Genomic DNA, 26310 nt, shown 5'->3' on the forward strand with positions numbered 1-26310 from the left:
TGAACCAATCGGCCAGGGTCTCCTCCAGGTGGGGGAAGTTGCAGCTGCCTGCGATCTGTCGTAGGGCTGCCAGGTAGTCGGCGGCCGATTCTCCCGTGGCTTGGTCCTTCCTGTGGAAGAGGAACCGGCGGGCCACCCGCGAAGGTTGGGGCAAGAAATGGCCCGTGAGGAGCCTGACGACCTCCTCGTAGGACTTCTCTTACGAGGAGGTCGGGGGGCCGAGAGACCTTTAGCGATCTCGAAGGTGGCCACCCCGCAGACGCTCAAGAGAACGTCCCTCTTCATACTGTCCTCTGTGATCCGGTTGGCCCTCAAGTAGCATTCAACCCGTTCCAAGTAGGACTCCCAGGCCTCAGGATTCGCGGGGTTGAATGTCTTGATGTGACCGGTGGTACCGCTTTGGTGAGCAATGCTGATGGCGGCAGCGGTCATGGCCTGTGTGTTGCCCTGTCTCCGATGTAGCCGATGCGGCTAGAATCCCACCTTCGTCGCCACTGTAACGTACTGAGACAGGAGACATTGGTAGGGCAACATGCTTTAATGGAGGCACATTACAAGAGAGAGAACACGCGGGCCAGGTCCCGCTTATGTACAACTCCGGGAACCTCCCTCCAGACAGGCCAGTCCAATCCTGGCCTGTTGAACTTCCCACCACAGCTGGTGATTGGCTGGGAGTGCGTGCCCTGCGCTGAGCAGCCCGGGGACAGCCCAGTCGCTCCGCGCAGGGTCGCGCTGGCTGGTTTTATGTTATTGCATTGTATTGTTATCTCGATACACTACAATGGAAACACCTGCACAAAGCTCCTTTTGACTGCGTATAAACTAAAAAAAAAAAGTTTTAAAGCAGTATTGACTGTTTATGGGGTCTTATATGATTCATTACAGACAAAGGTCTGCTAAAATAAGGATTAGGAGGTGTGTTCTGTACTAGATGTTTGCTGAAACTCAGCCCTCGCTCTACTTTCTGGAATCTTCCAAAGCTCTGATTTCATGAGTGCACTAAGCATCAGTTCCATTATCTCTGGACAGAGCTTTATTTTGTAGCAGGAACTCATTTGCATATTAGGCCATGCCCCCCTGATGTAGCCAATCCTCCCAGAGCTTCCAGGGATCTTAGTACAGGAACTCATTTGCATATTAGGCCACACACCCCTCATGAAGCCAACCCTCCCAGAGCTTCCAGGACTCTTAGTACAGGAATTCCTTTGCATATTAGGCCACACACCCCTGATGTAGCCAATCCTCCCACAGCTTCCAGGACTCTTAGTACAGGGTCCACTGTAAGCTCCAGGAGGAATGGGGGTGGGGTCTAATATGCAAAGGTGTTCCTGCTACAAAATAAGCCCTGTCTCTGGAAGCTTCCCTGATAGTGCTTCCAACACAAGCCTTTGCCCAGGTGCCCACTTCATTGGTGGAGGGCAATTACATTATTATGCAGTTTCCATGCAGAAAACTTCCTTTCTAACATTGAGAAGGCATCACATGAACTCATGAAGTAGTCTTATACTGAATCAGAACATCAGTCCATCAGGGTCAGTATTGTCTGCTCAGGCTGGCAGCAGCTCCCCAAGGGTATTGAACCTGAGACCTTCCACATGGCAAACCAATGCTCCATCACTGAGCCATGATCCCTTGCCTGAACCTAGGAACCCATGGGTTCCATTATGGCTCTGTAGGTGTGAGTTTAGGTTCAGTATCAGATCAGAAAAAATGTTTTAAGTGTGCTTATGATAGCCATGTTCATGGTTTTTTAATAGCAGGAACTCCTTTGCATATTAGGCCACACCCCACTGATGTAACCAATCTTCCTGGAACTTACAGTTGGCCCTGTAAGAAGAGCCCTGGAAGCTCTTGGAGGACTGGCTACATCAGGGGGGTGTAGCCTAATATGTAAAGCAGTTCCTGCTACAAAGAAAGCCCTAGGTATTTGGGAACTAAAGTTATCATGTTGCTTTAAAACCTTGGCTTTTTCATTACCACAGGTCTGTCCCTATACAAAAGACTCAATGGACATAAATCTTAAATTTAAAAAGGGTCAACAACCAGTGGAGAAACATATTAATCTTCCAAAATCATTCCACCGCTGACCTAAGAGTGGCAGTCCTCAAACACAGAAGCTTTAAGTGGAGATTACCACGTGAGACTGATGAACTAGAGTTCATTCACAAGTTCAGAACAATGGATCCCCCGGGACTGAATAGGAACAGAGGATACCCATCTCACTACAGCTACTAATGTTCTACTCCCAAGCATTTTAATTGTGGCAGCTAATTACTTATGTGCATTGATCAAGATGGTAGCCATATTAGTCCGCCTGCAGCAGTAGAAAAGAGCAAGAGTCCAGTAGCACCTTAAAGATTAAGACAAACTGTGGTAGGGGAAGAGCTTTCATGAGTCACTGCTCATTTCTTCAGATGTGAAGGTACTTACCTTCACTGAAACCAATTTCCCACTAGCCTTCTTCCGCTCTCACTCTTCTCTTCTCCACGGGGCTTTGGTCAGATTTCACACTATCTGCCCCAGAGCTGCAATTTGCGCCACCTCTTTCACGCAGCAAATAAGATCCTCTAAAAAACAGTTTCAGTTTGCCGTGTGAAAAAGGCGAAGCGAGTTGCAGCCCCGGGGCAGATAGTGTGAAATCCGACTGAAGCCCCATGGAGAAGAGGCGCGTGAGAGCGGCAGAAGGCGAGTGGGGAATCAGTATGAAACTGAGAGCTGCTTTCTCAATGGTTCTTCTTGTTATCCTAGTAGAGTCTCCTTCAAGTCGCGCAGCATCTGTGCTGCAAATGTGCAATGTAACTCAGGAAATGAAAACAGCATTATTTTTATATCTGTCAATTCAAACTTCAATGACCTTTTAATTGTAACATTCAGAGGACTGGGGGAGGGGGAAGCCTGACATATTCAAAATTGACCTTCTTTTAAACTCCATATTCAACATTTCATCCACTACGGTTAGCATCTTGGTTGTTGACTGGGCAACCACAGGCCATGCTGAGCGCTTGTTATCCCTAAAGAGGACCCGTCAAGGCTTTCCGTCACTCTGCCCCCTACTGGGAAAAATAATGATCATGCATTGCCAAATGACAGTAATAAGGGTGAATAGTTTTGGCTGCTAAGCAAATTGGGAGATAACCAAATTACAATTATTCCAGAGATTGACAGTACAATTTAGAGAGGGCCCAGTACAAAAAGCAGGCAGAGATTGGCAGGTATACTGCTCCAAATACAATATCCCTCTGTGAGGGCAGAGCAATATATGATGTTGCCAAAACCCTACTAAATATATTCTGGTTGATGTTTAGTCAAAATTACACCAATTCACACTGTTGGAGGGTGAGGAGTGGAGAAATGACAATTAAATGTAGTAAACATTACTGGTGGGGAATCAAACACGGTACACCCGTGTCTGTTATCACATATGGTCAGGGCTTTTTTGTAGAAAAAGACCAGCAGGAATTCATTTGCATTCTAGGCCATGCCCCTGATATCATCATTGTTTCACACAGGGCTTTTTTTGTAGAAAAAGGCCCAGCAGGGACGCATTTGCATATTAGGCCACACCCCCTGATTTCAAGCCAGTCGGAACTGCGTTCCTCTGCATTCCTGCTAAAAAAAACCCCTGCCTGTGGTCCATCCCCACAACTAGAATGATAGGACAACCTCGTGGAAGTTTTGGCAAAAGGTAGGAACCTTTTTGATCCTTGCAATAACTGGAGCAGAAGCAGGGGTTGTATAGGCGTGGAAATAGAGTGCTAAGACTTTGGGGGAGGGGTCATAGTTCACTCGCAGAGCATCGCCTTTGAAAGGAATCAGTAGCTGGTAATTCAGTTTCAGTTTATTTCAATTTTTATCCCGCCCTTCCCACCGAAGCCGCACAGGGCGGCTCACAACATATAAAATCTAACATTGAGTTTGGTTTTTAAAATACATCAATTTGCAACAATTTAAAACAGGAAAATAGAAAACATATAGAACAAACCATCTGCCAAAATGCTACATTATAACCTTCCATAAAGTTTCCACTGTCAGTTAGTTGTAAGCCAGCCAGAAGAGGGCTGTCTTACAGGCCCTGCGGAACTGCCCAAGGCCCTGCAGGGCCCTCACCTCTTCCGGCAGCTGGTTCCACGAGCAAGGAGCCATTACCAAAAAGGCCCTGTCCCTGGTGGATTTCCGACGGGCCTCCTTTGGCTATAAAGTTATTTATAAAGTCAATGTTAAAAATTTACATCACTCAGGGAAATTCCTTATATAGGCTTGGAGGGTGATCTCGGTGCAGCATTTGCAGGCCTAAACCGGGATGGAGGAGTACAGTCTTTCCGGGCCTCATGGGGATGGTTCCTCACTGCTTTGCTGTGGATGGCACAGCTGACACAATAATGAAGCTTCACATAGAAGAAGAAGACTGCAGATTTATACCCCGCCCTTCTCTCTGAATCAGAGATTCAGAGCGGCTTACAATCTCCTTTATCTTCTCCCCCCACAACAGACACCCTGTGAGGTGCGTGGGGCTGAGAGGGCTCTCACTGCAGCTGCACTTTCAAGGACAACCTCTGCCAGAGCTATGGCTGACCCAAGGCCATTTCAGCAGCTATAAGATGAGGAGTGGGGAATCAAACCCTGTTCTCCCAGATAAGAGTCCGCACACTTAACCGCTACACTGAACTGGGCAGCACATACACGTCAAAGACACTTGCTTCAGAGATATACAACAACAACAAAATTTTATTTGTATCCTGCCCTCCCCGCCAGAGCAGGCTCAGGGCGGCTAACAACATAATTCAGGTTTAGTTATACAGAAATAGATAAAATTACGCTTAAACATTATAAACATTTTAATTAAAATTCTGCTTAAGTTTTAAAAATTAATTAAATTAAAATTAGTAAAGTGCTAATGCTATGTCTGCTGTTTATATTTATGATGGCGGTTTCCTTAGCAATTTCCATTTTCATCAGCGAAAGCCAGTCGGAAGAGGAAGGTCTTGCAGGCCCTGCGGAACTGTTCAAGGGCCCGCATTTCCTCTGGAAGTTGGTTCCATAGGCTCGGGGCTATAGAGGAGAAGGCCCGGTTACGGGTACTTTGCAGCTTCACCTCTCTCCGTCTGGGAATAGTCAACAAGGTTTTCCCGGCTGACCTCAGTGGTCTCTGGGGTTCATATGCAGTCATATGGACTGCAGCTGGTTTGACAATGTTTCAAATGACAAACTTCTCAATGGCCTTTCCCTTGGGGATGCAGTGAGCACAACTGGTGTGGCAGATAGGCTGGACATGGCCCCTGCTCTTCTTGGCATAACCATTTTGATGCCACGAAGGGGAAAGAGCATCCAGCTTCTACGCCTCTGCCCTTATCAGGAAAGACTTCAACCTGAGGCCCTGGAGAGCCACGTCCAGGCCAGCAGACATGATTGACCTTGCTAGATGAATGGAGAACTTGGCAGAAGGGTATGTTCATGAGACTTCAACAAGATATTTATCCTGTACACACTTTCTTGGAAGTAATCCCCTCTGAGTTCAGTGGGACTGCCAGTGAGGTGTGCATGAGAATTTCAGCTTCATGCTTCTCTTATGAATACCATCAAAAATGGGACTTAAATGGTAATAATTCCAAGCAAGATTGAACATATGAACATATGAAGCTGCCTTATACTGAATCAGACCCTCGGTCCATCAAAGTCAGTATTGTCTTCTCAGACTGGCAGGGTCTCAAGCAGAGGTTTTTCACACCTATTTGCCTGGACCCTTTTTTGGAGATGCCAGGGATTGAACCTGGGACCTTCTGCTTAGCAAGCAGATGCTCTACCACTGAGCCACCGTCCCTCCCCATTAAAATATAGATTAAAATAGATCAAATATAACCACGTTTCTGTTGCAGACAAACACATTATATTATGCACACACATGCACAGACACATATACAGATCTGATCTGGGTGGCCCAGGCTAGCCTGATCTCTTCAGTTTTTGGAAGCTAAGCAGGGATGGACGTTGTCAGTGCTTGGAAGAAGAACTATCATCATCATCACCACCACCACCACCACCACCATCAGGGCTTTTTTTGTAGCAGGAGCTCCTTTGCATATTAGGCTACGCCCCCCTGATGGAACCAATCCTCCAAGAGCTTACAGGGCTCTTCTCACAGGGTCTACCATAAGCTCTTACAGGATTGGCTGCATCCTGGATGTGTGGCCAAATATGCAAAGGCATTCCTGCTACAAAAAAGCCGCCACCACTACCACCACCACCACCATCATCATTTCAATTTAATGAATCGCCCCATCCTAGGAAGTACTGGGCTCTGGGCAGTGTAGAGTAATAGGTAAGAATACAGACATTTAGTCAATAAAATCAATTAGACTAAAAACAAAATACAACCCCCGTTGGCATCATCTTAAGGTGATAATCAGATATTGACACACTGCATCTCGGAGGGGGGGATCCCTAGGAAAAAGGGGGCGAGGAGGCAGGTGCCAGGTCAGCAACTGTTGCTATCTTCAAGCAAAAGCCTTGTGGAACATCACTGCTTTACAGGCCCTGTGAAACTGTAAAAGATCCTGCTGTGCCCTGGTGTCTTCTAGCACAGCATTCCGCCATGTCGGGGCCAGGACCGAAAAATTTTGCCACCAAGTCAGCTATGATTTGGTGGCAATGTATATATGCACACACAGAAAGAAAGAGGCAAACCAAAGGATCCATCCCTGCAAGGGTTTTTTGGTAGCAGGAGCTCCTTTGCATATTAGACCACACACCCCTGATGTAGCCAATCCTCCAAGAGCTTACAGTAGGCCCTGTATGAAGAGCCCTGTAAACTCTTGGAGGATTGGCTACTAGGAATGTGCAAAAAAAAAAAAAAGGATTTACATGGATTCGGAAGTGTACGGGGGGGGGGGGGAATACGGAATCCCGTATATTTCTGAATTCCATAGTCGGAATAGCTGCATATATGGTAGATGCGCGGCTATTTCCGAATATATGGCCCCATTATACCCTATGGGCCATTGAAATCAATAGCAAATAGGGTATATTTGAAGCCGCCTGGAAGAGAGGGAGTTTGAGGGAGAGCCCCCAAATTTGCAGGGGACCTGCAGGGGACTCTCCCCTACAAACCCCCCAAGTCCCAAAAAGTTTGGGCCAGGGGGTCCCATTCCAGGGGCACCCAAAAAGGGTGCCCCTATCCCACCATTATACCCTTTGGGCCATTGAAATCAATGGCAACATAAGGCATAATTAGAGGCTACTGGGGGGCAGGGGGTTTGAGGGAGAGCCCCAAAAATTGCAGGGAACCCACAGGAGACTCTCCCCTACAAACCCCCCAAGTCCCAAAAAGATTGGGCCAGGGGGTCCCATTCCAGGGGCACCCAAAGAGGGTGCCCCTATCCCAACATTATACCCTTTGGGCCATTGAAATCAATGGCAACATAAGGCATAATTAGAGGCTACTGGGGGGCAGGGGGTTTGAGGGAGAGCCTCAAAAATTGCAGGGAACCCACAGGGGACTCTCCCCTACAAAACCCCCAAGTCCCAAAAAGATTGGGCCAAAGGGTCCCTGTCTTTGGGCTCCCCAAAAGGCCCATTGCCAACAATGATGGGGAAAGCCCAATTAGCTACTTCCTCCACTATAATTGCTGTGGGGAAAGTGGCTCTGGCCAGAGGGGAGTTTGAGGGAGAGGCCCCAAAACTGCAGGGCAGCTTCAGGGGACTCCCCAGCATGAAACCCCTCGGCCCAAAAAGACTGCACCCATCCGTGGGCACCCCAAAAGGAACACTGCTTCCAATGGTGAGAAAAAACCAATTAGAGCCACTTCCTTACTGTAATTGTCGTGGGAAAAGTGGCTCTGGGGAGCAGGGGATTGTGAGGAGAGCCCCCCAAACTGCTGTGCAGCTTCAGGGCACTGTCCCACACAAAACCCACAAGGCCAAAAAAAAATTGGACCAGGGGGTCCAATTCCTGGGGCACCCAAAGCCAAACCTAACTTCACACCAGATAATCTCTATAGAACCCAATTGCACTACATCCCTCTATCTACTCTATGAACCCTGCAGGCCTGGAACCAATATAAACCCAATTGCCAACGTCACTGCCACATAAAACACAATCTGCTCAAAGTCTGCTGTGCAGACCTGGCTGCAGCAAACCCAGATGCCAGCTCTCCAGCCCTGCCCCAAACAACACGGGGAGAGCTGGCCAAGTACAACAAGCATGCTGGCTCTGGGTCTCTCACCCAGGTGCCAGCTTCCCTGCCACAGAACACACAATCTGCAGATGCCAGCACTCCAGCCCTGCCCCAAACAACAAGGGGAGAGCTGGGCAAGCACAACAAGCATGCTGGCTCTGGGTCTCTCACCCAGGTGCCAGCTTCCCCCACAAAAAAAAAAACAAAACAAAACCCAGAACCAGGAAAAGGGACAACAGGAGAAGGCCAAGAAACTCAACTGTTAAAAAAGTGGGCTTTTCACCAATAAGAAACCTCAGGTCAAATCAGTCAACAACACCCCTTCCTAAAACTAGAACAAGGAAAAGGGGGACAACAGGACAGGAGGATGAAAAACCTGCAGCAATAGAGAATAGATCCAAACAGAAGGCCAATACAAACTCAACAGTTAAAAAAGTGGACTTTTAAATAATGAAAATTAGGCCAAACAGCACCCCCCCCCCCCAAGAACCAGAACCAGAAAAGAAAAGGAACAACAGCAGCACAACACAGCAGCAACAAATCAAACACAGAATCCTTTTAAAACAGTAAAAAACTTATCTTTTAACAATACAGGAACTTTATCAACCCCTCCACCCCAAAAAAACCCCTTCACCCTAACCCCAAGAAATCCAAGCCATCCATATCAGGAAAAGTAAAAGGACACTGCACTTTTAAAAGTCCTCTCACTAAAGTAAGATATGGGCAAATTGGCAAAAAAACCCACCCCAGCCCCCTATTGGCTACATCAGGAGTGTGTGGCCTAATATGCAAAGGAGTTCCTGCTACAAAAAAAAAGCCCTGCATCCCTGAGGGTAAAAGGTGAGATTAAGTGAGAGAAGTAGGGTAAAAGGTGAGATTAAGTGAAAGTTTATAGTATTGCAACAAGATATATTTGACTCCGAGGTTGGACAGATATGAAAAGCAAGGTACAATTAAGTGACATATCCCCATCACGAAGCAGGCAAGGTACAGAATCATGATTGGGACGCTTTGTGAAATTTTATATAACTTGCAAAGTGTGAAATGTTTGGTTCACTGGGAAACATCGAAATCTTCTGAGCACTTTTTCTGGGAGTAAGGATTGAAAAACATGGAACTTGCTTCTGACTAGAGTTGCTCAAAATAGCTCCCATTAATGTCAGAGAAATTTAACTGGTGTTAAGTCCTTCGGTGTCTCTAAATGCACTGCAATTCTAGCAATTCCTGCCAGTCAGTAAATCCCGTTTAACTCTTACTTCCAGGTAAATAGGCTCGGGGTAAGGTTATGATTCATTTAGGGAAAAGCTGCATTTCTTGGCATGAGGGTGCAGTTCAATTCAACAAGAATTTACCTTACATATTATAGCCATACAGGGAGATATATATATATATATATATATATATATATATATATATATATATATATATATATATATATATATATATATATATATATATATATATATATATATTAAAAAAATGCTATTAAGTTGTCAAAAATCAAGATTTATTCTTTCAGGAATGATCAAATAGCCCTGGATGTTAATAGCCCTTTGTGTATGCACTGTTCTATTAGTTTTCCACGTGTAGAAGATCTGCACCATAATGACCCACTAATGTGTAAACTTTAATAAAAATGATTTCATTCATTTTAATGAATTATACATATCCTATATGATTTTCTGTTCCAGTTATTTATTTCCTTCCCATTCAAATCATCAGACGGCAATCTGTTCCAGGGTTATTTAAGAAACATGCACGGAATGGCTTTGGGATGGCTTTTGTTGCTGCTGAAGAGGAGAAAAAGAGGTTTAAAAAATAAAGGCAGGAGCATTTCAATGAAGCCTAATGTTGCTATTCCATCTTACCCCCCCAATGCACGCCCCAAATTCATACTTCCAGTAGTTCTTTCTATAAGCCAGAATAGAAGCAGGCTCTATTTTGCCCTACAGAACTGGACAAGGAAAACACTTCAGTTTGAGAAAATGCTCTGCCCTGATCACATCATTGGCCTGCATAGGGTAGGGGGTGTTAATGTTTGGTGCCAGTTTGGTGCAGTGGTTAAGTGTGCGGACTCTTTTCTGGGAGAACTGGGTTTGATTCCCCATTCCCCGACTTGCAGCTGCTGGAAGAGCCTTGGCTCAGCCATAGCTCTCGCAGAGCTGTCCTTGAAAGGGCAGCTTCTGGGAGAGCTCTCTCAGCCCCACATACCACACAGGGTGTCTGTTGTGGGAGAGGAAGGTAAAGGAGATTGTATGCCACCAGGGCTTTTTTTGAGCAGGAATGCAGTTCCAGCTGGCTTGGCTTCAGGGCTGTGACCTAATATGCAAATGAGTCCCTGCTGGGCTTTTTCTTTTAAAAAAAGCTCTTTGTGAAATGAAGGTGAAGCCAGGGGTGTGGTCTAACATGCAAATGAGTTCCTGATGGGCTTTTTCTACCCAAAAAGCCCTGTATGCCACTATGAGACTCTGAGATTCAGAGTGAAGGGCAGGGTATAAATCCATTATCTCCTTCTTCTTAATGTTGCTGATAGGCTCATTAGCACTTAGCATAGGTTCTATTTGAACTTTCCTGTGGTGGCTGGAGATCTCCAGGAATTACTTCTGATCTCCAGACTACAGAGATCACTTCCCCTGGAGAAAAAATGGTAGCTTTGGAGGATGAAGTCTATGGCATTAGACCCTGCTGAGAGCCCTCCGCTCTTCAAAACCACATTCCCCAGGCTCCATTCCCCAAATAGGCAGGTATTCCTAAACCCAGAACCGGTGAACCTAATTTGAACCTCAGACTCCATCATGGAGGGCATATGGACTGGAGTCAGAAATCTGCAGCTCATCCCAAATGCTGGAGAACACAAGTGGTGATACTGTTCCTCAGGAAAGACAGCACACATTTTATACAATCCCATAATCCCACATATTCATTCTCCTCATATTTTCTCTCTTTGTCAACAGTTTCAACAATCCAGAAGCCATTTCTCCTTGGAAAGTTTTCCCACCGCGGTCACTAAAAGCCCAACATCGCTAACCGAGAGTTGACCTACAGTTACAAGCCATTTCAGACCATTTTTGCCTCAATCATTCGAAAGCTGGGAACAGTTTCTGAGGTGGTATGTCCCTCGTGGCTCGGCAATCATACTGTGTTGACAATTCAGCTTAGTTTTTTATATGCTTCGAAGCCATTTGGGGAATTTCCTGCCGGGTAAAGGCACCACAAGACACCATTAGCCCCCCCCCCCCCAACACACACACTGTATACCTTGGTTCTAATAATTGATTTTTGTTGCAATGAAAAAGTTGCCAATGAATTAAAAAGATTTTGTTTCTTTTCCTCAGCTTAGTACCTTGTGTGAGTTCAGGGATTTTTTTATCTGTGATGTTAAACATTTTGGCAGCCATCGAAAAGGCAGTTTTCCCATAATTCCTCTCCCTCCTCTGCCTAGCAGAGTCTACAGAATGTTACCTAGGTCTTTATTTTTCAAATGTTGTGTTCTACTTATTACTTCCTCCCCACTGCAACCATTTAGGGAGGCAGGGATAGGAGAACAGGTGAAGTTATGTTCTCATGCCCCAAGAAAGTTATATTTCATGGGGGCTGCAGTGCAGCGTTCACTTCTGGGAAGAAAAATAAATTTCAGTTTATTTTATTTTCATGAAAAGAACACACAGAATGATAAGAAGCAGGGCTTTTTTTGTAGTAGGAACTCCTTTGCATATTAGGCCATACCCCTCTAATGTAGCCAATCATCCTGGATCTTATAGTAGGCCCTCTACTAAGAGTCCTGTAAGCTCTTGGAGGATTGGCTACATCAGGGGTGTGAGGCCTAATATGGAAAGGAGCTCCTCTACAAAAAAAGCCCTGATAATTATGGTTGAACCTATGTAAAAATATTGTACACCGTGACTCCATGAAAGGAACTGTGTACACGAGAGAGAGAGCAGACGAAGGTTGTGAAACTGCCACAAAGGTCTAGATTTGGCAAGTTCTCTCATCCTCTCCTGTGATCTTTTCCTGTGGAATTGCTGTCTATTTCTACTGATTTGAAATCTTCAGTGACTTCCAGCAGAACATTGGAAATCTCTTTTTCCTTTATTAAGTACAAGGCATCGTCTAAAAAAACTTTTCAGTTTAAAGAGACAGTTTGTTTCAGTATACCACAGGACTGTGTGGCCTAACATGCAAAGGAATTCCCACTACAAAAAAAGCCCTGACTGTAAATAAAAATAGCTGTGAGTTCTTATGGCATCTAATTAAGTGTTAAAAAGCATGACATCAATGACTAGTGTAAATCACCCAGTTCTAAAAAATGGGCTAGTTGCTAGGTAACCAAGGCTAAAGAGTTGGAGGAGATGCGAACCATGAACTGATAGTGAGCACCTGGAATGATGAGAGCTTTGCAAAAACCCCGCACAAAACCCTCGCTTTTGCTTGGCGTGCTTTGGCTTGAATTATAACGGTCAGGGCAAAGGTTTATAAATTGGAGGAACTGACAGAGAGGTCAGTTCCAACAATGTGTGTGTATGCCCATGAAGCTGAAATAAAGATCTTGAACTTCAATTGTCTTTTCCTTGACTCTGGGTCTGACACTCCATAGATTCATAGCAAAATTTCATTCTGGATTTTGACTGAGATCACATGCAAACCCACCGGGGCTTCTTCTGCTTTCCCACAACAACACCTGGGATTCCCAACCCATTAGGTGTATTAGCAAAGCTATTGAATAGCCTCTGTATTGTACACGATTAGATTTCAATTTTATATAACTCCATTTCACCACATGTCCTGTTTTTCGTGGCCCTTTGACTCTATGTGTGTGTGTATGTTTGTGTTTAAATCCCTCCTACATGAAATAAATATCCTGATTTGGGTGGCCCAGGCTGCCTTGATCTCATCAGATCATGGAAGTTGAGCAGGGTCAGCTATCTCCTTGGATAGGAGACCACAAAAGAAGTCCAGAGTCACTATGTAGGACCAGGCAATGGTAACCCACCTGTGAACGTCTCGTGTCTTGTAAACCCTGTGGAGTCATGTCATACTATGACAGCAGGTAATAAAACAAAGTAGGAGTCAAGTTCACCTTTAGGACCACCAAAGTTTTATTCAGAACGTAAGCTTTCATGTGCTCCAAGCACACTTCATCAGACGAGGAATCAGGTACAGTGAGCAGGGTGTGAGCATGAGCATGCCACTCAGATCAAAGGTTTGCTCAATTTGTTAATTTTACTATTTACTAATTTTACTAATTACTATTTACTAATTTTACTATTCGGTCATTGGATCTTAAATTTGTACCATTTTGCATTCTAAACCACTGCCTACCAGCTGTATATATAGACCTGCTCATTGTACCTGATTCCTCGTCTGATGAAGTGTGCTTGGAGCACACAGAAGCTTACGTTCTGAATAAAACTTTGTTGTTCTTAAAGGTGCACTTGACTCCTACTTTGTTCTACTGTTTCAGACCAACACGGCTGCCCGCTTGGATCTATCAGCAGGTAATAAAATGAAACGACAGCATAGTTGTTATTGTTGTCCATTCTGACACTTTGCGACCCCACGGATCAAGTAACACCAGTCCCTCCTGTTAGGATAGTTAGGATCCACTAATTGCATCCAAAATACTGGGTTCTGGTTCATGCGTCCTGAAAAAACCAACACCTTCTTGAAGGTGCCACAATGCTCTCATTTATTTGAGGAGCTTCATATAAATGATCTGTTATTGTAATTGCTATCGTGAATTTGGGTGAGACAATGTTGAGGGATACGTGCCATGCGTATATCTTAGCCATGCAAGAAAATCTTAACCTTATTTTTATTGGCATCGCTAATCCTGTAGAGGAAAAAAAAAATTCACCTGGAGTGAACTCTTTGTTCCTGGAGGATTATTACCTTGACAACTGTATTGATTTTTATATGAGCCACTGCGACATTAAAGCAAATTAAGGGAGCTTATTACTATTATGTTAGTGCCTACATGAACTCTGAGTTTGGAGATGAGAATCTCAAAAAACTAAACATTCAGAGTACACCGTGTACTCTGGAGTCATTGTGTGGAACAAATTAGTGCCATCACTGCCCCCTTTGCTACCAGATCTACGAGCAGAGCAGATCTTATGGAACATGTATTTTCTCACCTGTTGCCCTGCCACAGCTCACTAAACCACCCAAACGTGCCTTCTTGGTGGGGTTAGAGAATTTTCATGAACAGCACAAAGGAAAGAGAGGGGTCTGCCATGGCGGGGGAGGAATCTCCTCTTTTCCACTGGTGAAAGCAATCTTCTGTCATCAAAATCAGACCCTAGGATTGGAGGACTGCAGCCATGTGTTTAGAAGAAGAAGAAGAAGAAGATATTGGATTTATATCCCGCCCTCCACTCCGAAGAGTCTCAGAGCGGCTCACAATCTCCTTTCCCTTCCTCCCCCACAACAGACACCCTGTGAGGTAGATGAAGATATTGGATTTATATCCCGCCCTCCACTCCAAAGAGTCTCAGAGCGGCTCACAATCTCCTTTACCTTCCACCCCCCCACAACAGACACCCTGTGAGGTAGATGAAGATATTGGATTTATATCCCGCCCTCCACTCCGAAGAGTCTCAGAGCGGCTCACAATCTCCTTTCCCTTCCTCCCCCACAACAAACACCCTGTGAGGTGGGTGGGGCTGGAGAGGGCTCTCACAGCAGCTGCCCTTTCAAGGACAACCTCTGCCAGAGCAATGGCTGACCCAAGGCCATTCCAGCAGGTGCAAGTGGAGGAGTGGGGAATCAAACCCGGTTCTCCCAGATAAGAGTCTGCCCACTTAACCACTACACCAAACTGGCTCTCACACCAAACTGGCTTAGAAGAGTTGAACAAAATCACCGCCATGTAAGGAAGCATACATTTCTATCTTAATTTTTTCATTTATTTTTCAAGCAAAAAAGGGGAAAGGGGAAGGGGGAATAGAAAAGCAGTAATACATCTATTCAGAAAAAATAGAGTACATTCTGCATATCACTATATCATTCATATACAAGAAAGTTCCATCATATTATAATTATTACACATTTGACTTCTTATCACATAAATCATGTAAAATTATTTTGTAAATTCCCATTAAATTATCGATTTAGTTTATATTCCAATCAGATAATTTGAAGAATATTCACCACAGTTCACATTAAAGCAATTACTTATAACTTCTCCCAGTATTTTCTTGCTGCTTCTTTGGATTTCCTAGCAAGCATTAAAGATAAATAGTCCATCTCTGCAGCTTCAAGTACTTTCCCAATCAAGTCCTGTTTCGTAGGTAGCTCTTGGAGCTTCCATTTCTGAGCAAACCAAATCCTAGCTGCAGTATTAATATGTGCCATCAGGTGTCTTATCTCTTTTGTATAGTCATTAGGATACGTATTCAGCAAAAACAGTTTTGGTTTAAATTGAATATGTATCTTCAAAATCTTTGTAATAGTTCATGCACCATCTTCCAATAATCTTTTGCCTTCTCGCAAGTCCAGGAAGCACACATTTCAAAACAGATGAAATGATCAGTCATCTGTTTCAGTTCTTTAATTAATAGTTTATTATTTTTAGTCAATTTGCAGTGATCAGTCTGCTACTGTTTCTGCTTTTTTGCAATTCTGAAGGAAGCACAAGAAATTGGAGTTTAATAAACGAAAGTTAATGGTTAGAACGGGCAGGCCAATGTTGTCTTTTAAAATCCATTATTGCAGTAAGTGATGGCAACTAACAATAAAATAAGAGCAAGCAGGGGTCGTTTTATAGAAAAATAGGTGGTGGAGCTCATCCAGGGATTCTTATGCAGCTGCACCTACTATTCAATGGACAAGGAGGGAAGGAGGAGGTGGAACTCTCAGAAAGGTTTGGGAGCTGTGCTCCTGTGAGCTCCCGCTGAATCCAAGGCCTGAGAGCAATTACCTGGACTCATAAGTCCTACTGATGAAATTTCAGTAACTGATGTTAGTGTTGTTAGGTAGAGAAGGAACTCTGGACTGTGTTACAGTGACTTAGAGGTTGTTTGTGTTTCAAACATTTAAATGAAGACAGTTTTGGATACATATGGCCTTTTAATTCTTTTTCTCATGTTTATGGCTGGAGAAGAAAAAAAAAGAACAGAAATGTAATATGATCTAGTAACACGGAGCAAAACTGGTGCCGCTGATCAGTCACCTAACAGTGCAATCCTAAACAGAGTTAGAAACTTCTGAACCCATTGACTCCTCTGCAAATCTTCAGTTCACTAAACTGCAGATTAATGCTTGCAGTCAGGGGTCATTTTGTAGAAAAAGAGGTGCCAGAGGTCATTAGCACAACTCATTTGCATATGCCACGCACCCCTGATATCACTAGAAGGTGTACTAAATTATTGTTGTTTAGTCGCATAGTTGAGTCTGACTGTGAGAGCCAATTTGGTGTGTGAGAGCCAGTATGGTGTAGTGGTTAAGTGCGCAGACTCTTATCTGGGAGAACCGGATTTGATTCCCCACTCCTCCACTTGCAGCTGCTGGAATGGCCTTGGGTCAGCCATAGCTCTTGTAGGAGTTGTCCTTGAAAGGGCAGCTGCTGTGAGAGCTCTCTCAGCCCCACCTGCCTCACAGGGTGTCTGTTGCAGGGGAGAGGTATAGGAGATTGTGAGCCCCTCTGAGACTCTGAGATTCAGAGTATAGGGCAGGATATAAATCCATTATCTTCTTCTTCTTATATCAGCTTGGCATCTACCTTAAAATGCTTCTTGAATTATAATTTTCATAATAAAGCCTTACTCCCATCATACTTTGTAAATTACTTTCTCCAATGTGGCCACAGTGGCATGATGAAGATTTCCATCTGTCTACTTTATATGTTGGGGTTATTTTCATTTTTTTTTTTTTGCAGGGGAGAAATATTTAAAGTTTGCCAAATCTAGAGCTCAGCAAAATTCTCACGGGGGGGTTGAAAAATGTAGCCCAGAAGTAACTATTTGGGAGGGGAGCTAAGAAAGAAAGAGCACAATAAAATGTAGAGGTTTCAGAGCTCTGCCTAAAATGAGGCCTGCTTGCAGCCGTAGTCTAAAATACACCAAATTCCATCCTTTCTACCCCGTTACACCAATTGCAACTCCATCTTCAAATGAGTAATTCAAATATGTTAAGAATTGTCATTTCATCTCTTTAATATTTATTAATGAGCCTTTTCTTGGGGCCCAACACCAGTCAGTTGCCTTGTGCCGCTGAGATCCAGCAAACTACAATCAAAGCAGACTATTTAAGTACTTCTCTGAGGTCCAGAAGCACCTGTTCTTCAGCTGAAGTTAGAATCCCACTTCCCCAAAAGTTGCTGAGTCATATGAAAAAAAAATACTGTTTCAAAATATAGAAGAGACATCTAAATCTGCTAGAGAACCAGTTTGGTGTAGTGTTTAAGAGTGCGGACTCTTATCTGGGAGAACCGGGTTTGATTCTCCACTCCTCCACTTGCACCTGCTGGAATGGCCTTGGGACAGCCATAGCTGTTGAAAGAGTTGTCCTTGAAAGGGCAGCTGCTGGGAGAGCTCTCTCAGCCCCACCCACCTCACAGGATGTCTGTTGTGGGGGAGGAAGAGAAAGGAGATTGTGAGCCGCTCTGAGACTCTGATTCGGAGAGAAGGGCAGGGTATAAATCTATGGTCATCTTCTTCTACTACTACCCTTAGCGGCTACTGGTGGGCATTATGTAAAGCAACCATGTCCAGAAAGGTTATGCCCAAGTGGCAGTGGAAAAATAGAGACTATAGATCGCTGTATCCGTTCAGAGTAGAGAAACAGATATCCTTCTTGAAGGCTTGTCCACTGCGTCGCCCCCTGCTGGGATGATGTGGCTTCTGAGAGATCTAAAAAGGGGGAGGGGTTATGCCTCAATGGTAGAGCATCTGCCTGGCATGCAGAAGGCCCCAGGTTCAATCTATGGCATCTCCAATTAAAAGGACCAAGTAGGAGGTGATTTATTTTATTTATTTATCAAATTTATATCCCACCCTCCCGTAACAGATGCAGGGCAGCTCACAGCAGTTAAAACAAACATAAAATTTTAAAATCGGATATACAATAAAATCATTCTCATACATTTTGCAATCATGATGTACGCTGATATTCTGATTATGCCAATGTTTTTGGTTTCAGTTCTTTCAGTTCTGCGAGATTGCTGGTGCTGTGGAATAGCAGCCACCTCCCCTTAACCATTGAAAGCAAGTTTGAACAATTTGGTCTTACAGGCCTTGCGGAACTGTGGCAGGTCCTGCAGGGCCCTGATGTTATCGGGGAGGGCATTCCATAGAGTGGGGACAGTTACCGAGAACAGTCTGGCTATGGTGATGGATAATTGAGCTTCTATCAGTCCAGCAATCTTAAGAAGATTTTGGGACCCCAAACATAGTGCTCTCCAGGGTACGTATGGGAAAAGGCAGTCCTGAAGATAGGCAGTATGATGCAAAAGACGTCAACCTGAGACCCTGAATAACTGCTGCCAGTCTGAGTAGATGGTACTGACTTTGATGGGCCGAGGGTCTGATTCAGTATAAGGCAGCTTCATCTGTTCAAGTAACTCTTGCCATAGACAAATTCATTTCAGTTGTTGTGGCTCATCCTACAGCTCTTCAGAAATGATAGGTTGATGGAAGAGTAATTTTATCATCATCATCATCATCATAGAAGCAGACTATTCCATGATTGTTATAATCTGGAGAGGTGATCAACTCTTAAGAACTATTCAAGTCTAGGAAATGATAGAGTGAAAGCTGAAATTGAAGATCTACCCAAGAAACATTTCCTGGTGTCTCCTTTCATAAAAGAGAGGCAGAAAGAGCCCCACAATTCATCTCACCTTTCCTTCAGGCAACAGTTGCTTAAAATCAACAACCTCTCGAGCCAAATTGTCAGCTGTCATACCTACTCTACAATGTTTACACACAGAAGACCATTGTATTGCTTGGAGATAGTGAATATTCACAGAGCACCATGGATGCCTTCTATTCATCACCTTTCATCCTGACCTGGACTTAACAATTCCCAACCAATTAGCCCCAATGCTGGCAGGCTATAGTTAAGAGATAATGCTGAAGGCAATAAACAGCCTACCTGTGGGAAGCCATCCCAAGGACAGGTGGTAGTGCTTGCTTGCAATCAGGCCTCAGCAACTTGTAGAAAGCTGGACAAGCCCTGGGAGCTTGAGAGTTTGCTGGTTGATGGGGGAAAGTGCAGATGTGTGACCAGCAATTCACCACACAGAGCAACATCTCAAGAGGATTGACAGAGATCTCCAATCTTCCAAGACTCATGATGCAAGTCTAACTTTGCCTTGCTTGCTAACTCCCACCTTGGTTCATTCTTTAGTGGAAGTACTCTTCATACATATCTGAATTAGTCAAGGTATGAGCTTTCATGTGCACTTACACTTCATTTGGATTGGATAAGCATATGGAGTAGAGGTCCATCAGTGTCTATTAGCCACAGGGTATTGATGGAACTCTCTGTGTGGGGCAGTGATGCTCTGTATTCTGGGTGCTTGGGGGGACAATAGTGGGAGGGCTTCACTGATGGATCTGGCTCCACTGATGGACCTCCTGATGGCACTTGGGTTTCTGGGCCACTGTGCGACAGAGTGTTGGATGGGCCATTGGCCTGATCCAGCATGGCTTCTCTTATGTTTTTATGTTCAGATATTGTATCTTAGAAAGTGTGCCTGCACACGAAAGTTCATGAATAAAACTTTGTTGGTCTTAAAGGCACCACTGGACACAAACTTTGTCCTGCTGCTTTAGACCAACATGGCTGCCCACTTGAATACGTTTAGTTCACTGGCAGATATAGCTGCTTCCCCCCCCCCCCCCAAAAAAAAAAGAGAAATCTTTTGGTGCCATTTCCAAGACAAAAACTCTTACCTAGAAAATGCAGAATGCTTCAGTCTTCACACTGGCGCTGTGGCTAATGGATATTTTTGCAAGCATATACTGACATCTGGTGGATAATTGTATTAACAGGCATAGTTTAGAAATAATATTTTAAAAAGTTGTTGGCTTGTTTCTATAGAACTCGAGTCTTACACATACTTTTCCCATGTCAATTTCCTTGAGAAATATTTTTGATCCTAGCCATTATCCACCTGACCAACAATTAAACTTTAAATCTTTCAGCTCTGATCCAATCCTACTTTTGAGATGAATATTATTTCTCCCTCCATCTATATCTTCTGGGTATAAAATACCCAAAGGAGCCCCAGCATCGGGTTGTAACTCATGTTTTTGTTTTTTAAATACAATTTATTTGTCATTTTACAGCATAGGCATGTAAGCAGGGCTTTTTTGTTGTAGGGACTCCTTTGCATATTAGGCCACATCCCTTTTATGTAGCCAATCCTTCAAGAGCTTACAATCCTCCTTAGTAGAAAGCCTACTGTAAGCTCTTGAAGGATTGGCTACATCAGGGGGTGTAGCCTAATATGCAAAGGAGTTCCTGCTACAAAAAAGCCCTGCATGTAAGAACACATCAGACTCAAAACAGCCAAGCATAAGATATACATCCTACTCCCGGTTTTCATTATCAAAGCAGTTTGTGTAAGAAAAGGAATCAATGTACCCCACTTGACATAATGTCCCTTCTCCAGGTACCCCATAACTTACTTCTTAAAGTCAAGATAAACTTCCCAGGATATTTGTGAACAGGAAAATTCCCTTCCCAGTTCCTATGTTCAATAGCGAACACAATTGAGAATACTGAATATTACTGAAATGGGGAGGAGTTATTCGTTTTTAAAAAGTAAATGTAAGTCTCCTGTGTAAGCACCGAGTCATTACTGATCCATGGGGTGGTCATATAACAACATTATCTTTTTTACGGGTTGGTTTGCCATTGCCTTCCCCAGTCATCTACACTTGACCCCCAACAAGCTGGGGATTTATTTTACCAACCTCAGAAGAATGGAAGGCTGAACCAACCTTGAGCTGGCTCCTTGAACCCAGCTTTCTCAAGGATCAAACTCAGGTCATGAGCAGAGTTTGGATTGCAGTACTGCAGCTTACACTTTGTGCCATCTATACCTTGTGGCTGATAACCACTGATGTTTATCCAACTCTCTCTTGAAGCTGTCTATGCCTGTTGTTCAGTCACATAGTCAAGTCCAACTTTTTGTGACCCCATGGACCAAGTCACACCAGGCCCTCCTGTCTTCCACCATCCTCTGAAGTCTGTTCAAATTTGTGTTAGTTACATCAATAATGCTGTCCAGACATCTCATCTTTTGCCATCCCCTTCTTCTTTTGCCTTCTGGCTTTCCCATCATCAGGGTCTTCTCCAGGGAGTGCTCCCTTCTCATTTGGTGGCCAAAGGATTCAGCTTCAGCATCTGACCTTCCAGGTGTCAAGTCTGTATAAAACTCTGGTCAAGTATGTACCTAACTTTGGCTTGGGGAAAGGCATCCTGGGTAAAGCCAACCTGTATTCCATTGCTGCTAGATTGAACTCTCCTTTCCCCCCTCCTTTCCTTTGTTATGTATTTATGCTTTGAAATGGGAATATGTGAATGTTTATCTGAGCCTTCTCAGGCCGAGCTCAGGGGGAGGCTAAAGAATCCTTTTGAAGTGTACCTTATATGATTGCATTCTACTGTATGATCTTTAGTCTTTCAATACTAGCCTAGTCGAGAACAACAGTATCAATAAACTAGTTATTGAATCTGCTGACTTGACATTTTGAAAGACTCCCTTTTGAAGCTTAACCGTCCCAGCAACTTTGTAACCAGATGGCCAAAGAGATTCCAAGCAACGGGGAGTTTCCCAGCGAAGGAGAGCCCGTGGCGCCCTGGCACATCCTGGACTCCAGGAGAGCAGCGACGTCCCCTCCGCAGTTCCAGCTGGTGATTACCCCCCGGCAGTATCAACCGAGGACCTCAACCACCACCATGGATAAGGCCCCAATCTGCCGGGAGGCCATTATGACCCATCACATGAGAAGAGTCCAGATGGCCGAACCAGAGCCCACCAACCCGGGCACCATTGAGCCGGGGGAGGTGGACAGCATTATCATCGTCCAGGTGCCGGACGAGGCAGAATTCGCCGAGTGTGCTGGAGGGAGCGAGGGGAACCCGCTGCCGAAGGACATGCACGAGGAAGACGCCCGCATGTTCTGAGCCATGGTGCGCAAGGAGGTCGATGGAGCGGTCAAGGGGCTGAAGGATGAAGTACGCACACTGACTGCCCAACTCGCCTGCACGCTCTGGGTGCCGGGGGCCAGAAGACCACAGCCAGCTCCACAGGCTCGGGCCCTGCCGGCCCCGGCCACGCCGGTCGCCCTACCCGTGAGAAGACCCGCACCTGCCATTCCACCTGCCCCGAGGGATGGGGGGAGAGGACGGGAGCTGGAGGCCACCTTCAACGGGTACCCCGAGGAGGTGGACTACTTTGCCATCCAGGTGAACAGCTACATGTACTATTGGGGGAACACTTTCCCTGATGAGTTTAGCCGGGTGGATTACCTGGGTTCGAAGCTGAAAGGGGCCGCCAAGAGGTGTTAAGTGAGTTTGTGCAAAGCCATGAGCCGCGAGCTGGACTATGTGCAAACCTTTCTCCAAATTCTGCTGACCCAATACGAGGACCCGCTGCAGGAGACTCGCACCCTGGCAGCCCTCCGTGACATGCAACAGGGGGCCTGATCCATTCGCGAGTACGCCGCCGAGTTCCGGGTGAACGCGGCCAAGGTCCGAGGGTGGAGCAAGCTGATGAAGATCGAACACTTCACCCGGGGCCTGAATGCCAGCATCCTGGATCGGGCTCTCACCCAGGCCCGACCTGACACCTTGGTGGGCTGGATCCAGTTAGCGGGGGAGGTGGAGACAAATCTGAAACGAGTGGCGATGCAGCACCAACACCAGTTGGGGAAGAGCCAGCAACAGCCGACTTCCGCAAAGGCCGAGGCCAAGAAACCGGGGGGGGGGGGGGAACAGTCGCATGTGAAACTAGTGAGGGAGGGTCTCAGCACCCTGCTGAAGCACCAACTGTACGCTAAGCTGTCTAAATGTGAATTCCATCAAACGGAGTTAGACTACTTGGGGTTCCGTGTATCAAAAAGGGAGTTGGCGATGGACCCAGACAAGGTGCAGGCAGTGGCAGTGCTAGACTGCCCCCCCCCCCCCCCCCGAGGACACGTAGACAGCTCCAATCCTTCCTTGGGTTCGCCCAAATTGCCCTGCCCTTGACAGAGCTCTTAAAGACGAAGGGAAAAGGGCCAGAGTCCAAACGGCCAGGGGCCCGGTTAGATTGGTGCCAAGCGGCCTTCGATAAACTGAAACGCCTGTTCACCAGTCCTTAGCCACCCCGACGAGCAGCGGGCCTTCGTGGTGCAATACGACGCCTCTGATGTTGCCGTAGGAGCCATTCTCATGCAGAGAAATGGGGAGGGGAAACTAAGGCCCTGTGCTTACATCTCCTGGAAATTCTCAGGGGAGCAAAGGAACTGGTCGGTGTGGGACAAGGAGGCTTTCGCTGTTATGTTTGCCTTGAAAACCTGGCAGTCCTGGCTAGAAGGGGCGAAAGTACCATTTGAGATTTGGACAGACCATAAGAATCTCGAAGTCCTCACTGGGAAGAGAAAGTTGATCGCGAAACAGGTCTGGTGGGTGGGGTTCTTTTCCAAATTCTACTTCACCCTACGACACATCCCGGGGACAAGGAATTTTCTAGCGGACACCCTCTCCCAACTTCCCCAACACAAAAGCCAGAGGGAAGAGATAATAGATTCCCTAGTCCCGCCTTCCCAAGTGGCGGCCATGGCCACCACCCGATCGCAGAAAAAGAGGGAGCTAGAGGAATTTAGCAAGGAAAGTCTGGCCATAAAAACAGAGAGGGAAGGGGAAGAATGGCCGGAGGGAGTGCAGAAGGGGAAAGACGGACTGTGGTACCAGGGGGAGAAACTGTACATCCCGAAATCCCTAAGAGGAGAAATATTGCAGTTCTGTCACTCCAACAAATTAGCAGGGCACTTTGGCTATGTAAAGACCCTGCACCTGGTCAGCCGGCAATTTTGGTGGCCGTCCCTTAAGAAGGATGTGTCGGAATATGTGGCCAGCTGCCCCATCTGCATCATGGCGAAAAAGAGGGGGGGAACCGCCCAGACTCCTCCAACCCTTAGAGACCGCGAAGCGCCCCTGGTCGGTGGTGTCCATGGATTTCATACTAGAGTTGCCCCCCTTGAGAGGGAAGATGGTAATCCTGGTGGTGGTCGATATGTTCTCAAAGCAAGCCCACTTCATCCCGTGCACCCAACTACCCATGGCGAAGAAGCTAGCCACCCTAATTTTTGACCACGTGGTAAAACTCCACTCATTCCCCGACAAGGTCATTAGCGACCGCGGGCCGCAGTTCGTTGCCACCTTTTGGTGGGAGTTCTGCAAACTGGTGGGAATAGAACAAGGCTTAAGCTCAGCCTACCAACCCCAGACAGACGGGCAGACTGAGAGGGTGAACGGGGTTCTAGAACAGTACCTCAGGTGCTTCATCATTCACCACCAGTGCGACTGGGTCAACCTCCTCCCCTTTGCAGAATACGGTTACAACAATAGTGTACACAGTTCAACCAAAGCCTCCCCTTTTTTCACTGTACACGGCTACGAGGGCAAGCAAATGCCTTTATTATCAGGAGGGGAGTGCACCAGGGAGCCCTCCACATTCGAGCAGTGGTGGCAGGGACCGAGCGGGAGTTGGAAGACCATTCAGAAGAATTTGGAGGCAGCAAAAGAGACTTATAAAAAGTACTATGATAAATTTCATGCCCCAGCCTGGGACTTCAAAGTGGGGGATTCGGTGTTCCTGTCGACAAAATCCTGCCTCTCAGCTAACCTTCCAAGAAGCTAGCCTACAAGTTCCTGGGGCCATTCAAAATTAAGAGGGTCATTAACCCAGTGACTGTAGAACTAGAGCTGCCCAGAGCCCTCAGTAAAATACACCCTGTATTTCATTGCAGCCTGCACCGTCGGGACTTGGCATCCTCGAACAACAGCCCCCCAACCGGTGTTAATTGGAAATCAGAGTCACCATGAGGTCCAAGAAATCCTGGACTCTAATGTCAAAAAAGGGGTTCGATACTACCTGGTGAAGTGGAAACATTTCCCTGTCAGCGAAAATGAATGGGTAGCAGAAAAGGATGTATTAGCTAGGGACTTGATTAAGAAATTCCACCAGACCCAGCAGACGGTGGAGGGGGCCTGGGGGGGGGGCAGTATATCAAGTCTGTATAAAACTATGGTCAAGTATGTACCTAACTTTGGCTTGAGGGAAAGGCATCCTGGGTAAAGCCAACCTGTATTCCATTGCTGCTAGCTTGAACTCTCCTTTCCCCCTCCTTTCCTTTGTTATGTAGTTATGCTTTGAAATGGGAATATGTGAACATTTTATCTGAGCCTTCTCAGGGCTAGCTCAGGGGGAGGCTGGAGCCGCCAACGCTCAAGGCCAAAGCAGGCCTGAAAACGAAATGGTAACATCAATGTGTGAATGTGCTCTGCATAGTCCCCCTCCCTAAAGAATCCCTTGAAGTGTATCTTATATGATTGCATTCTACTGTATGATCTTTAGTCTTTCAATACTAGCCTAGTTGAGAACAACAGTATCAATAAACTAGTTATTTTGTTTCAACAACAACTCATTATTGAATCTGCCGATTTGACACCAGGGAACAGTCAGGGTTGATTTCCCTTAGGACTGACTGATTTGATCTTCTTGCAGTCCAAGGGACTCTCAAGATTCTTCTCCAACACCACAGGTCGAAAGCATCTACTCTTCTGTGCTTGGCCTTCGTTATGGTCTAGCTCTCACAGCCATACATTATTTCTGGGAATAATATTGCTTTGGCTATACAGACTTTTATTGGCAGGGTGATGTCTCTACCTTTTATTATACTGCCTAGGCTCACCATAGCTGTCCTCCCAAGGAGAAAACATCTTTTAATTTAATGGTTACAGTCACCATCTGTAGTGATCTCGGATCTCAGAAATGTGAATTCTGTCATCACTTCATGTCTTCCCCTTCTATTTGCCAAGGAGTGATGAGGCCAGATGACATGATCTTAGGTTTTTTTATGTTGAGTTTCAAGCCTACTTTTGTGCTCTTCTCTTCCACCCTCAACAAGAGGTTCTTTAGATC

General features: G+C 45.5%; 1 non-coding gene and 1 pseudogene across 1 annotated transcript; both read right to left on the reverse strand.

Moving 5' to 3' along the window:
* Window positions 1-4216: 4216 nt before the first annotated feature.
* On the reverse strand, window positions 4217-19071 carry LOC132568877 (small ribosomal subunit protein eS26-like; annotated as a pseudogene).
* Window positions 5747-5813, reverse strand: TRNAS-GCU (transfer RNA serine (anticodon GCU)). Its single transcript has one exon. It is a non-coding gene; the product is annotated as a tRNA-Ser (tRNA).
* Window positions 19072-26310: the final 7239 nt, after the last annotated feature.

The sequence above is a fragment of the Heteronotia binoei genome, chromosome 3 (assembly GCF_032191835.1).
Source record: "Heteronotia binoei isolate CCM8104 ecotype False Entrance Well chromosome 3, APGP_CSIRO_Hbin_v1, whole genome shotgun sequence".
NCBI lineage: Eukaryota > Metazoa > Chordata > Lepidosauria > Squamata > Gekkonidae > Heteronotia > Heteronotia binoei.